The sequence below is a fragment of the Diabrotica undecimpunctata genome, chromosome 3 (genome assembly GCF_040954645.1).
Source record: "Diabrotica undecimpunctata isolate CICGRU chromosome 3, icDiaUnde3, whole genome shotgun sequence".
Lineage (NCBI taxonomy): Eukaryota > Metazoa > Arthropoda > Insecta > Coleoptera > Chrysomelidae > Diabrotica > Diabrotica undecimpunctata.
Window position 1 is genome coordinate 63708601 of NC_092805.1, and position 15207 is coordinate 63723807.

The following is a 15207-nucleotide window of genomic DNA, read 5'->3' on the forward strand; positions in this document are numbered from 1 at the left end:
ACAAACTTCAAAGGCGGCTTTTGAGAGTGGGTATTTTGATTGTTAATTATTCTGTATTCTTAAGTGTACCAACGTGTTTCAATGACAGTTCAGCGTGTGGCAAAATTGTTTAAAGTGTTGTCGTTTTTGTATAGTAACAATTTTGTTTATGTTTTGATTTCTTACCCAATTTGATCATAATATATTATATATTAATAAATTGTATTTATAAATACATATTAAATTTAGATTAGTAGCTATACAAACTAATTATTGTTGTGTATTTTGATTGTGCTGTACCAAAACTGTGCTATACCATAGAAAGCTGATAAACTTTCATATAAGATAGATTAGTTTGAACAAGAAATAATAGCGGGACGTTCTTACTGTTAATGCTCTAAAAGCTTTAAAATTTAGAATATATAATTTTGTATTAAAATGTTTTCTTATGTATTTTAGTGCGTTGCAGTCGTTTTAAAACTTAATGTATTTACTGTTAATATATTTTTGACAAATAGTTGACATTTTAAAAATTCCTTACTTACTGTGAGGAATTCTGATGTTTTGGCAACGCTGTGGGATTCTGACGTAGTAAATCTTGACTGACGTGCAATCATTTTTATATGAAAAATTCTATTTACAACAATGTTCTAAAAATTGTTTACTTTCAGGAGAGATGTAGGGTAGATCGGGGCTAGTTGTGACAGGGGCATGTTGTGACAAATAGTTTTATAGACTAACCATAGGTAGCAGCGTCGCCCGGTTACCCAGAATTCCACGTCCGCATGTCCTCAGTCTGTTTGTGTAGTTTGGTTGTGATGCTATGCGTTTCTGCCGCTTTATAAAATTATATGTCATTTCGTTGTAACGAAGTAAAATTTTGCTGTTGTCTTTGAATTGTTATTTCACTTTCAAACCACAAGGTAAGAAACTTATTCTAGTTGTAGTAGATAGTTTGTTTATTTCTCTCTAGTAAGACACAGTTTGGTTTCTATACGACGTGTCAAGGTCTGTGCAAGTGGCTTTATGTAAAATGGCGTACGGTGGGGCTAGTTGTGACGAAAGGCTTGGGGCAGATTGTGACAGTGTCACAACATGCCCCTACTAATTTTAATGCATGTTTATGGGTTTGTTACAGATAATGGTGAGAAATTATAAAAGGAAAACGGAACGTGGTCGGAGTAATATAAACAGTTACGAGTCGGCTTCGTTAGATGTTAAGTCTGGATCGTGTAGTTTAAGGCAAGCAGCTGAAAAATATGGCGTTAACCGGATGTCCTTACTTAGATATATAAAAAAACAACAAACCAATCCAGATGGAGTGGTAGAAATGGGTTACAAAAGACCTCGAATGATATTTTCACAACAACAAGAAGAAGAGCTCTGTGAATATGCTGTTCAGGCAGCGAAAATATTTTATGGTATTAGCCCAAAAGAAATGAAAAGTTTAGCTTTTGAATTTGCTATAGCGAACAAAGTTCTTGTGCCTGAGAATTGGGTAGCAACAAAACACGCCAGTAATGATTGGTTTACAAAGTTCATGCAACGTAACAATAATGTGTCTATTCGTGTTCCTGAGGCTACCAGCTTAAGTCGGAGTACAAGTTTCAACAAGCACAATGTCGGACTCTTTTTTGATAACCTCGAATTAGTATTAAGTCAAAACCATTTTACAGCTAATGATATTTGGAATATAGACGAGACAGGGACTGGGACTGTCCAAAAACCGGTAAAAATCATAGCGAAGAAAGGCGAGAAAAGAGTTGGTGGTGTCACTTCAGCTGAGAGGGGGACCAATGTTACTATGGTTCTTGCTATTAACGCAGAGGGTAACTCAGTTCCTCCTATGTTCGTTTTTCCACGTAAGTTTTACAAGGAGCATTTTGTACGTGATGGGCCAGTAGGTTGTTGTGGTACTGCTAACCCAAGTGGCTGGATAACAGGCCCGGACTTTTTGTTTTTTATGAAGCATTTTGTAAAAAAAGTAAGGTGCTCAAAGAAATCACCGGTTTTAGTTCTGTTAGACAACCACAGTGCTCACCTATATATCGAAGTCCTTGACTATTGTACAGAGCACGGTATTACTCTCTTATCGTTCCCTCCCCATACAACAAATAGACTTCAACCACTGGATGTTTCCGTTTTTGGTCCATTTAAGAAGTTTTTAAACGACGCCATGTGTGGATGGATGAAATCTCATCCTGGAAACACAGTCTCAATTTATGACATCCCAAGTATAGTGAAAACAGCATTACCTAAAGCTGTAACACCAACAAATGTTCAGGCAGGATTTCGTTCTACAGGAATATGGGAATTCAATAGAAACATTTTTAATGAAGAAGACTTTCTGTGTTCTTCGGTGACCGACCGACCTTTGAATAGGCCTATTGACATCGTAGATGGTAATGAGGAAGCCAGTGCTGGGCAGCTTAAAGAGTTTCAGCATCTCGATGAACCTGAACCGTCGTCATATTATGCTAACCAGCCAGGACCCTCCCATACCTATCAACCAGGACCATATCAACAAGGATCATCGCAGGCCAACCTACCAGGATCATTCCATGCCGAAGTTCTGCCTGTCAGCCCTATGGATATAAGACCTCTGCCAAAAGCTGGTCCTCGAAAAAATAAAAAACGCAAGAGCTTAACATCTGCAATTTTGACTAGCACACCTGTCAAGGAGACAATTCGCAGTGAAGAGTTAAAGAGGAAGGAAACAATAAAGTGCAAAGAGGATAAAATAAAGAAAAAATTATTTGACTCAAAACAACTGTTGCCTAAGAAAAAAGCAGCGCCAAAGAAAGAGACCGCAACAAGAAAAAGAGAAGACAGCTCAGAAGAAGAGGAAGAAGATTACTTTTGCTTAGTTTGTATGGGACCATATAAAAAGTCTAGGTTAGGAGAAGACTGGGTGCAATGTATGGAATGCAAGAGGTGGGCTCATGTAAAGTGCACAAAAGATGATCTTTATTATGTTTGTATAAACTGCCACTCTTCAGAACTACAAGTAGAATCAGCACAAATTGACGATAGCGATTAAGTTTTTTATTTTACTTTAAATTCACTAGATGTTTTTCTACACATTTGTTTCTTACATAAACATTTATCAAACATTTATGTATCTATACTTAACTATAAAATAAATTTATTATGGAAACTTTGTTATTATTCTCCAACTAAAGTTTATTATATTTAAAAATATTTACTGTCACAACCTGCCCCAAGTTCGTCACAACTTACCCCATATTGGGGCAAATTGTGACAATATGTGCATTTTGTAAAACTATTTACATACTGTAAGGTATTGCTTAAAAATTGCTGATGTTCCCAAATAATGATTCCCAATTAAAAATAGTACCTCATTAAAGTAATCTAACAGCCCTAAAAATTACGAAAAAAATGTTACAAAATTATTTTGTCCAAAGTGGCACAACTAGCCCCAGTCTACCCTACATACTGAAACCTCGATTCCTATTATACAGTAATAATGTAATTTAAAATAAATAAAAAAAAGACTTTATACAATCAGCCGGCATTATAAAACTATGTAATCACATACAAATAAAATATTATACCTAAGCATTGTAATAGATGGAAAATGTAAAAATAGAAAACAAAAAATATAAACACTCAACCTTACTTTTCTTCGATTATTTCTTGTATCAATAGAGGAAGATAATTGTTAAAATAAAATTCTCTTAATTTTTTTACCATTTGCTCCCATAATTGCTCATCTTTTTCAATAAGCTGAAATATCAATCCTTTCGGGGTCCACGCGCAAAAGTAACAGAAGTTTTTATTTGCTACAAATAACTGCCCTTGAATTTGATAGTAATATGCATGATTTCTCTTTAAAATATATCTATCATCTTTCACTTCCATATACTTTAGTATCTTCCTATCTATTGCATCTTTAGGAGATAAATCTTTTGCTGAAATTGGACATTTAATTTCGACAATCATATTGTTACCTATGAGTCCATCAGGTGTTGCAGCTAAAAAAGGATATTCCTGATGAACATACATTTCTGATGGACAAATATCTAACGCAAGCATTTCGCTTAATTCTTGTACTGCAATGGATTCTTTTTCTATTCCATAGGCTGTGAATTTATTTCCTTTAAAAGCATTTAAAATAATGTCTTTGGCAACCTTTCTTTTGTCTGTTGTTACCTTTAATTTACAAATTCGACCAAAATTCGAGGCTGTCAGACGTTTCCTTCTTTCTGAATACCATTCACTTGAATTCCGTTGAGTTATTGTGTTATTAAATAATTGAATACATTCCTCAGTATTCTTATGAAGTTCCGATAGAAATTTTTCTTTAATTTTTTCTAATTCGTCATGATCAATTTCTAACGTTTTTTGTGCTTGTGGCCCATAATTTTCATCTGGAGCATGGTTTTTTGTTATATATTTATTTGATTTGTGGAAATTTTTGTAATATAATTTTCTTCGCAATGTATTTTTGGTGCACACTGAAATAAATTTTTTTGTATATATGCCAGGACTTCTTCCTGTAATGCTTTTGTGAAGGGCTTGGTGATAATGACCTTTAGAGTTGTACGACAAAGCAGCAGCATGACATCTCATTTCATAGGACCCCCGAGAGCTATAATTTATTCTTTCACCTCCTAGAAACTTTGCTATTACATTATTATATTGTTCAGCATAATTGTTACTCATATTTTTTATCAGACTATTTGCATGGAATTTTAATCTTGCTGCACATGAGCTAATATCTTTCAAGAGGCTGCATTCTTTCATTGGTATTGTATAATCTGTTTCTGATGATTTTCTCTGACAAAAATAATCTGCGCAATTCGAATGATTTCCAAATACATGAAGATGGCTATTAGATATATCGTTTTTCAAAAACTTTATTTTTAAGTCACTTGGTTTATCTAACTGTCGATGGTATTCAGTTGCTTTTGTCACAGCAGTTCTTAATCTTAATATGTTATTTTTTAAAAGCTTTCGTAAAAAAATTGGTACCAGTTTTCCATCGGAACTATATCGTTTTGTTGATAACTCTTTTAATCTTGTACAATAGTTTCTTAGGAGGTGGTTACGACATTCAATTTTTTCAACAACATTATTACCATATGGTCTATTTTCTAAAATTTTTTGATGAACACTGCTATCTCCATCAGCTATTAAAAATTTGTAAGTAATTCCATGCATGTATTTACTACATTTAAATCCATCTAGAATTATTTGACTTTCCATTGCAGTCGAAGCTTTTGTCCAATTTTTATAACATACGTGTTCTTTATCTTCTCCGTATAATTTACAGTAGGAACAGTATTTGTTCCTAACTCCAAGATACAGAATCTTTTGGGTTCTGTAACCAATAATGGCTGCAGCTCCAGAATTGGCGTTATAATTTGTTTTATATGATCTCTTTGACCAAGAGCAGTCCGCAACAACAGTTATAAAAGGATAGCCATCTTCATTAATATCTCCATGCTCTTTTGCTAATTTGATTTCTTCTTGTCCAGCCTCAAGCATTGATGTCCAAGAACTTTCATGGTATAAGTCAATTAGATCATTTTGAATTGATAAATAATATTTTTTTGATAGTGGTGGGATATTTAAACTGGACGTTAATTCAGTTAGTTGTGTGTATCCTCCACCAGTACTAACTATTCCAGTTATTGCTGCAGAATTGACGTTGAGGGATGGTTGTTTATATTTTTCAGTTTCTACTTCATGTTTCACGCGACACATTGGGCAAAAGAGAGTGAATTTAGAATAAAATCCTTTTCGCTTTTCACTAGTCACCGTAATATCTTCTGAAGAGCAATTGAACAATCCGTGATGAGGGAATTGCAGTATTTGCCTAATAAAATATTGCACATCTACAATTCTTCTTTCTTGTAATATGAAATCTGAAGTAGTTTGTCTAAAAGACATATAAATTATTTATTTAAGTTTAAAAGTTTACTGCACTTTAAATACATTTTATATTTGGTGAAAAAACTTACGTAGTAGCTGAATATTCCTTTATTATGTTCTCCTCGGCAGATTCTTCGAAATTACGGGATTGACTGTTAAAAATCGTATTAATTTCATGTTAAAAAAATTAAAAGTATGGCTTACTTAATAACTATCTCTGCTACTTCTTCAGCCGCCTCTCCAGAATACCGTGCTCGTCTATAATAGTCCAAATTAAATAACTTAAAAAAAAATTAATGTATTACTTACTTAGTACCCACAGTTTCCCCTTCGACAAACTCTCCACTCATTTCTGGATAACTAGTGGATCGTCTGCAATAGTGAAATTAAATAATTACATAAATAAGCAGTAAAAATGATGACTTACTTATTTAATATCTTTTATTGGTTTTCTTATCGTTAAAATATTTCGAATTAACATTTTGAGCAATCTATCGCTGTATATATAATATACCACAAAGCGTGTACGATCGAGGCTATACGGCTCGCGGCGCTTAAAAATCTTTGTTTTAAATTTAAAATTGTTTTTAGCAAGATAGAAACCACTTATTCTTGTCATAATATTCTTAAATATACGTAAAGGTTTAAAGATTATACAGCTTTTTGTAGAATTGTAATTCATTTTAGTAGTAGATTTTTAGAAAAAAAAAATCCAAAAATAACTAATTCAGGCATTTAATTAACAAAATATTAATAGGAAAGAAACATTATTTACTTCGATGAGATACGTCTAAAAAAATTCGAAGCGATTTGAGAACGTTATTTGTTAATAACAATTTCCGGCCCAATTGGAATAAAATAAAAAAATACATTTGAACTTATGAACGAAATATATATATATATATATATATATATATATATATATATATATATATATACATATATATATATATATATATATATATATATATATATATATATATATATATATATATATAATCGAATAAAAAAGGATAGGTGCGGTAGAAATGCAAAAAAAATATCAGTATTTTCCGTTTCTAAGCATGTTTTTAGGGGTAAACCGCTCACCTATTAGTAATAGGCACAAAATACTAAATAGTGTATAAAAATGTAGACCTTCTACTACAATGCTAGCAGTGATAACCACAAACATACAATCCACAAAAACCAAACAGATACTTTATTCTTTTAAGCGAAAATAAAATTTAATGAAAAAATTCGTGGTTTACTGATCGATTTTATAGATGATATTTTCACTATATATTTACAAATCAGAAAGAAAGTAATTAATTAATTTTATGTAAAAAGTACTTACTTCAATTGAGCTAACCGTCTATTTCTTCGTCTTACACTAACACATTTCTTGTAATAACGTCCCATATTTTAATTTATGCAAATAAAGAAATAAATAAAGTCTTTATGAAATAATTGAACAATCACTATACAACGGAGTTCTTTACAGATATACACGTGCTAAGCCGATTCTGGATAAACTAGATACCGACAGTTTTAAAGCTTTTGTACCAGTGAGAGTTTTACTACACGTAATTTGCTGTGTGAAGAAAAATAAACTAGGGATAGGAGCGCCGGTGTCGATTCGCTCCGTTTAAAATTTGCGCCTACGCTCTTAAGCAAAGACACATGCTATTTTTATGAACGCTCTAGACTCAGTACATCGCAAAGAGATAGGTACAAAAGACGTTTGGGGACGTTTTCAGATGTTAAGTGCATTTTGTGACGTTTCTGGTTTGTTTACTTCTGGCTGTCAGTTTGTTGTATTTTTTGCTGTTTTTTCTTGTTTTTGCATTTAGAAACTATTTAATTACAGAAACAGTTGTTTTTACAACTAATTTTATATTGGAGTTTGAAATTTTAGGGTAAGTGTATTTTATTTTGACATTCATTTACATACAAAGTTAACCTCATTCACACAGTTAAGAAATGATTTTTTTTAGATTATATCTGGAAAAACTCTTACCTTAAAAGCACAAGAACTCGTTTTAAATTTACTTCGAGTACTTTGAATTGGAAAAAAGGGATGGAGGACCGTTGGAAATGTTGTCATCTCTTTAAGAGGTACAAAAAGTACAATTTTCAAATGTGTACTATTATAAAGCTTTAATGACATCAAGCATATATACTAATAATATTATTTATTTGGCAACTTTATTACATAACAAAATATTTATAATAAGGAACTTTCTATTTTTGGATTTTTTTAATTGCAATTAAAAATATTGATAATATTTTAACTTTGTTTTAGACAGTAACAGCTGCACGTAAATTGGCGAGAAAAACAGTATACAATATACGAAAAAGAAAAGAAAAAAATCCTGTTTTATCTTCTCCGGGAAAAAGCAGACCTCGTTTAAAAACGAAAACTACTGATTTACCTGAGGGCAATAAAATTTGGCTTGGACAATTCTCATTCAGCCAAAAAATTGAAATTTGAAATACAATATATAATATGTACCAATACAGTAAGTAAACCAACTTTCTGTTGAGAATTACGGGTAGGACTTCACAAGTTATAGTAATATATTAAAATAAATCACTTTTTAGAGAAACATGTAACCCGTGAAACGTTGATCAATGAACTGCACGCTAAAAAAATTGTTTCTACAAGTAAAACATCCTTGACTAGAATGTTAAAAGATATGAGCTTTAAATTTAAAAAAGGTAATCATGGAAGAGCTTTAATTGAAAGAAATCATATCGTAGCACAACGAGCGTATTTCTTACGTAAATACATGGAAAACAGAAATAGTACATATCCACGGGAAGTTGTATTTTTAGACGAGACGTGGATTTTTCTAGAGTAAGTAAAATAATGTCTTGGTAGGATGACAACAGCAGAAGTGTACGTAAACCAGGCGGTTAGGATGAAAAAATATTTATTGTGGTTCATTCCGGTTCAGTAAAAGGTTTTATTTCAGACACCAGTTTGTTATTTTGTTCCAAATCCTTGACTGCAGATTATCGCGGTGAAATCCATAGCATAATATTTACTAAATGGATAATTACACAATTACTTCCTAATTTAGAACCCCCATGGACAACGCATTCTACCATAGTGAAAGCATGAATAAACAACGTTAATTTTGATGAACATCAGTTAAAACCAGAATTTTTACAATTGGCCAAGATGAATCGACAAAAAAATCGTTATACTTTTGAATTGCTTTCTTCCACATACTTAAAATATGTTCATCTTTATATTCATCTCTGCCAATATTAGATATGTATGTCTTGCAGTCTTCCTAATTCGATAGCATTAAAATTTGGCTGATACGGGATTTTGATCCCGAGTCCAAACAAATCGAAAAAAGTCGCTAATTATTCCAGTCTTCAGAAACGAAAATGCCACTAAACCTCTAAATACCATACTACAAGCTGATTTTGCTGAGAATATAAATTTTGGGACCGCAAAAAATATGCAAAGTACTCCTACCCCCCGGCTTCCCCCTAAAACCCCACCTCGCAGAGGGGAAACAGCCAAAAAAATCGATTTACCAAGATTCTGTACGTCACAGAAAAAAATGTTTCAAATAAAAAATGTAGCTGAGATAATTTTGAACAGAAATGTTTAAATAAACTGTTATCTCAGAAACAACGATTAAAGCGACCGACGATACGCTGGTCGGTTTTGGTTTGGCTTGGTCGGTGATCAAATAGTCACAAACCATGGACAAATGATCGTCTTTCACTCCTTCGGGCTCATAAATCATTTTCTTTTTCAAAATATTTTCGTGATCTTTTTAAGAACCAGTTCTTTTTTTGTTATAAAAGTTTTCTCACTCTCGTTTCAGTTCAATCTCAAGTTCTTGTTCTAAAGTAAAATTCACGGGCCCCGGATTAGCTGACCCATCTTCTGCTTCCACTATGTCCTCTTGCACTGGTTCCACAATCACTTGTTTATTTATAAGACTCAAAAAATGTTTATTTCTTGTTTATACTTTTTTAGATTTTGTAAGTACACTAATGTACTTGTAATTTTAGAGAGGCGCTGGGTCGCGATTCTGTTGCGGAATGCTTCCGATAGCTCTGCACTAAAGCTAGAGTCCTAGCTATTTAGTTTATCTAAGACCAATTTCATGGTTGTGTCGGTCGTTATCAAAGTGAGCTCTCTTCTTTAAAGAGCTTCTACAGCCAGTTTCACCGGTTGAAGAGTGGCGATCAACTCATTGATTATTGACCACTCGCCAGCAGAGAATGTTATCGCAGAATCAATATCTATCAACGCTTTATCGATGCAAACTTTTAGGCTGTAGAAACGTTCCAGCATACTGAGCAAACTGTTCCACCTGGTGCGACAGTCAAGAATTAAACTTAATTCCTTGCCTTTCTCTTGCTTGGCATATTTTTGCAAGAACATGTCGTCTTTGGTAGGTGACTTTGTGAGCGTTTTAACAACTTTTCATATTTTCATAAGCAGATCGCTGTAACGAGGAATCAATTCAACAGGGCTCGCTGATGTTGGTTCGATTGTTGTCGTCTTCATATTCATCAGTGTCATCTATTGCTGCTTGTTCTACTTCTCTTTGAGATTTCTTTTTATGCAGCACGTCTACTGCAGCCCACTGACTTCCTTGTTCATAGCACAGTTGTTGGTAGCAAGGCATTAGCTTACCAACTTTCACCAAACCGGCTGCGCCGTCGGTTGTGATACCAATAGTGTCGGATTCAATCATTAAACCAAAAATGTTCAACCGTTCTGCCACTAATTCAATGCAGTATTCGGCAGTGCACGAGCCGTGAATTCTGATCAAACATAGATTAAAATGTTCTGCATTGTGCAAATGCAAATTGAGATTTACGTATCTGTGATTTTTTGGGAGGTCCACTCGTCGAAGCCCAACAAAAATCTTTGTCCTTTTTGTATTAAATTAGTAAATTCTTTTATAAGATTTGCTTGAACTTTCTCTGCATATGATCGCTCTGTAAATTATCGCTCTTATGGTGGAATCCAGTTTTCGCGAATAACTGTCTAAAGTCGGATGAGGTACAAAGTGAACTCAAGCTAAAACCATCTTTGCAAACCATCCTAGTAACCATACATTACATAGAATGTTCATAGAATTTACATAGAATTTTTAAAGTAGGAATCAATAGTCTTCTTCGACTTTTCCGCAATTGTAATCTCTAGTATTAAAACAGACGTTCAGGGAGCCAGTTACACAGAATATGTATGTGAAAGTGATTAATATTAGTATTATCCAAGATAGAATCGTGTGTGAGAATGTAAAAAGGAAAGCCGATGTCGTATATGGATAACAACAAAGACAGATTGAAACAAAAATAAAGAATTTTAAATGTTTCCGAAGAGTATTTGAAAAATACTATGAAAGTATTTGATCAATCCCCCCAGTGTTGACATACAGAGCAGAAACACTTATTTTAACAAAACCCTTGGCTACCAAATTCAGACAAAGAGAAACATGGAGCTAATAATGTTAGGAATAACTCTGCGAGACAAAATAAAAAACGAAGAGGTCAGGAGAAGAACCAAAGTGGCTGACGTCATCAAAAGGATAGCCAGACTAAAATGGAGATGGGCAGGACACATAGCTAGAATGACGGATGAGCGATGGATAAAGAGGTTATTGGAATGGAGACCAAGAGAAGACAAGAGAAGCGTCGGTCGTCCACCTACACGATTGGTTGGCGATTTAAGAAGACAAAATAAAAACTGGATGAGAGTGGCGCAAGATAGACGGGGTTGGAAACACAAGGAAGAGGCCTATGTTCAGCAGTGGACTTTCGAAGCTGGATGATGATGATTTAAAAAACTAAACTGCAGTCGAAATAGCATGTTGTCGCCCAGCCTGCTGAATTGTGATTGGTCAAATGGCAACAGTAATTGCAGCCAATCATAATTCAGGAGTCTGTTGCTCATTTTCTGTATTATCGTTGGTCGAAAGGCACCTGAGCTGCAGCCAATGATAATGCTGAAAATTGGGCATTGGTCGTCGTGCAGGTCCAATCACGGGAAGGCCAAAACGACCGTTACGGATTTTGATCTACTTTTTTTAGCATAAAAAAGATGCACGACGGCCAGGACACCAGACCGGGTCAGGATAAGTCCGATGGTCCAGCCTTCTTGGCATGTTAGAGATCCTCTAATTGATTCAGTTATCAGAGCCTCTGTTTTTATTATCCTAGAACCTAACGTTCTCTACATATCCAGAGCCTAACGCTCTCAATTTTAAATCCAGAACCTCACGTTCTCAGCTTTAACGTCGGTTTGTTTCCAAACCAACAGCGGCCATTTTTGAGGGATTTGTTTCTGCTTTTCGACTTAGTCGAATTTGCTAATATTTTCCTTAAGAGCGTCGCAATTATCGCCGATTTAATCTGTGCTTTTGGACTTAGTCCAAAATCTGATTATTTCGGTATCTTACAAGTGGTGTAAGAAGTTCTTCTCTTCCAGGATTCCGCTAAGTCTCTACTTCACGGGACCTAGTCACCGGGCGGTGCTAATATCCTTAGAAAGAATTGAAAAATAAATAAAACTTATAAATTGCGTTTTATTCTCTCTTTCAGGTACACTGCTAAAAACTTGTAATTTATTTTCAACTTTGATTCTTGGTATTTTATTCTCTTACAGGTATAAAATAACTTGCAATATTTTCTCAATTTATGGATATCTATTTTATACTATATAAAATAACTTCTGATTTTCCCCACATTTTTATAAGTCTCAGCGACTTTTTCGGATTTTGTTTATAACTATTTTGTTTGTGTACTTTTGGTACTTTTTATTGCTGATTAGCCCGAATGGCACTATAACAAACATCCCTAACTTTATCCCAAGTTCCTAGCTCAATTCCTTCATACTTCAGGAATTTTTGACAAGTGACATTTTCTATATTTACTAATTTGAATATTTTTAATTGATCTTAAACTGATCTTTATTGTTTAAAGTAACCAGTTTATTTACAGGTTCTTAGTTTAAGACTAATTTATATAATTATCTTCCAGCTTCCAGACCTGGAGATAATTATCTTTTATTACAGATTCTTAGTATTAGTACCTTGATTGTTGTTTATTTACCGCAATAAACATTATCTGTATGAGTTAAAAGGCATTTATTCCTAGCTAAGTGTCCATAGAGCACATCTATGGCCACTGACCGAGATCCCTATCCCCTTAGGTCAACAACAGCGATGGAAAGAGCGTGTACTCAGCCTGCTCTTACTCCTGAGGGAGTTGAGAGTCTTTCGAGTTACCGATAATGTGTAATTCGTATTCTGTCGAATAAGACAGCTTCAAAAAGAGAGCATGATGTCAAACTAATGTAATTATTTACATTAGAACGTTATTTTCAATGTTTTATATAAAATACATAAAAACCTTTCCAAATGGCTTACATTGACATTTTTTGTAGACATTATTACAAATATAACATTCATTATATTCTTATCTTTTTATCAACATATTTCACCCATTAAAGATATTTCATCTTGTTTATAATAAAAGATCAAAATATTTACCGTATTGTTTACTTCTATATTACATAATAACAGCATTAGGCTTATCTTTGACTTTATTTACTTTAATGAAAACATAAAAAAAACGGTGGTCACGTAAAACAAAAAACAACTAAAATACAAATTATTCTCTCGTAAACAGACGGGGCTCGTGTCTCATAAAGTACCCATCGAATGGAGGCGTCTGTCTATTGAAGGGAGAAAATGAAATATTTTTTTATCAAACTCAAAGTTTATAATCTGATAGCGCCATATATAAACATCAAGCTTTGTTTAAAATATTAAACTGACTTTGGGGACGCAGCCTAATACCTTTCCTAAAACAAATAGAATAGTAAAGACGACAAGAGACGGTTCCCCACAATGTGACCATATTTAGTAGAAAACTACTTGTTTAGTAGATTTTCGACGTAAATTTAAAATGTTTAGTAGGGAAATAATCTTTAGTAGATTCTAGTAATTTTACAAACAGCGACATTTATCAGTAAATTCTTTAAATGCCTTAGAATACCAACTGTTAATAATATTTCAGTATAGATCATTTTTCGAGAGAAGTGTCGATAAAATAAAGATAGATAGATTTGCCAAACATATGCTACCTCTTCCAGTATCTAATGTTAAATATGAACGAATCTTTTCGGATATTAACATAATTAAAATCAAGGACCGGAACAGGTTTGAAAATCAAAATGTTTAATAATTATGCATGCCAATGAGGGTTTGCGAGAAGTAGAGGATTGTACTAACTTCATCCCTAATCTCAATATGGTAAAATCAATTGAAGATTCAAAATTGTACAGAAATATTAACCAAAATTATAAAGAAAAAAAAAGAGCCTAAATAGTTACGCCTAATATTTAAGAAATCTCTATATGTAGTAAATGTAAATAAACAGAAATAAATTATTACAACAAATTCTTTTTTAGTTTAAAAAAGAGTCTACAGGAAAGTGTTAAACGGAAAATAAGTAATCACGACATTTATGATCTATAATACCAATTTAAAATTTAAACCGCGTATTTGTAATAGAGGGCGCTACTATTAGTTCAGATTTTAAGATAAGTATATTAAAGCATTGATTATAAACCACACCCTAGATAGCTCACCTCGTGGTAACCGAAAGACGTATCAACAACTAGATGGCGCCATTCGAAAACCGTATCGAGATTTCTCATACACTCTCTGACTTGCGAGGAGATAGGAGTAGTGTCAGGGCCGAACTTACCCTATAGGTGTATTATCTGTGATTAGTGTTGTGAGAAGTTATAGCGGAATTTTATCAAAAAAAGGATTTTAAATAAAATGGCCTCTGTAACGCATAAGTGTGTTTAGACGGGATGTTTTGAAAGAAACGATGGAGCAAATAATAATATATCTTTCTTTAAATTTCCCCTGAAAGACGTAGAGCGCACAAAAATTTGGCAAAGAAATTGCGGGAATATTGATATTTTATTGATGGATATCAGTGACTTGAAACAGAGGGTAATTTGCCAGCATCATTTTGCAGTGGAACATATTTACCAAAGTGGCCAAAGAAAATTATTAAGGAAAAATGCAGTTCCTCTAAAATTTATACAGTTAGCAACTGATTTAGGTGAGTACTCAACTTTGGAAATATTTTTATGTTTTCCTAATGCGCTTTGTCAATGAGAATAATACTGTTAAAATATATTTTATATAAAATCAGTTGATATTGAGTGATTTATATATTTTTTATACAATTAAATCAAAAGAGATTTTTTTAATATGAATGCGTTGTTAGTATCATCATCATCATCATTGGGTATATACCAAAAGTGTTAGTGTGTGATCGAGCATC

The 15207-nt window shown here is 33.3% G+C and overlaps 1 protein-coding gene and 1 long non-coding RNA gene across 5 annotated transcripts in view; both read right to left on the minus strand.

Annotated features, from left to right (window-relative positions):
- LOC140436865 (putative transmembrane ascorbate-dependent reductase CYB561 homolog) overlaps positions 1–15207 on the minus strand; it is a 66114-nt gene that overhangs the window by 31887 nt on the left and 19020 nt on the right. The gene's annotated exons all lie outside the window — the stretch shown is intronic.
- On the minus strand, positions 5955–6250 carry LOC140435625 (uncharacterized). The gene is made up of 3 exons (XR_011950198.1): positions 6187–6250; positions 6082–6135; positions 5955–6029 (listed from the first exon to the last, which is right to left on the minus strand). It is a non-coding gene; the product is annotated as an uncharacterized lncRNA (long non-coding RNA).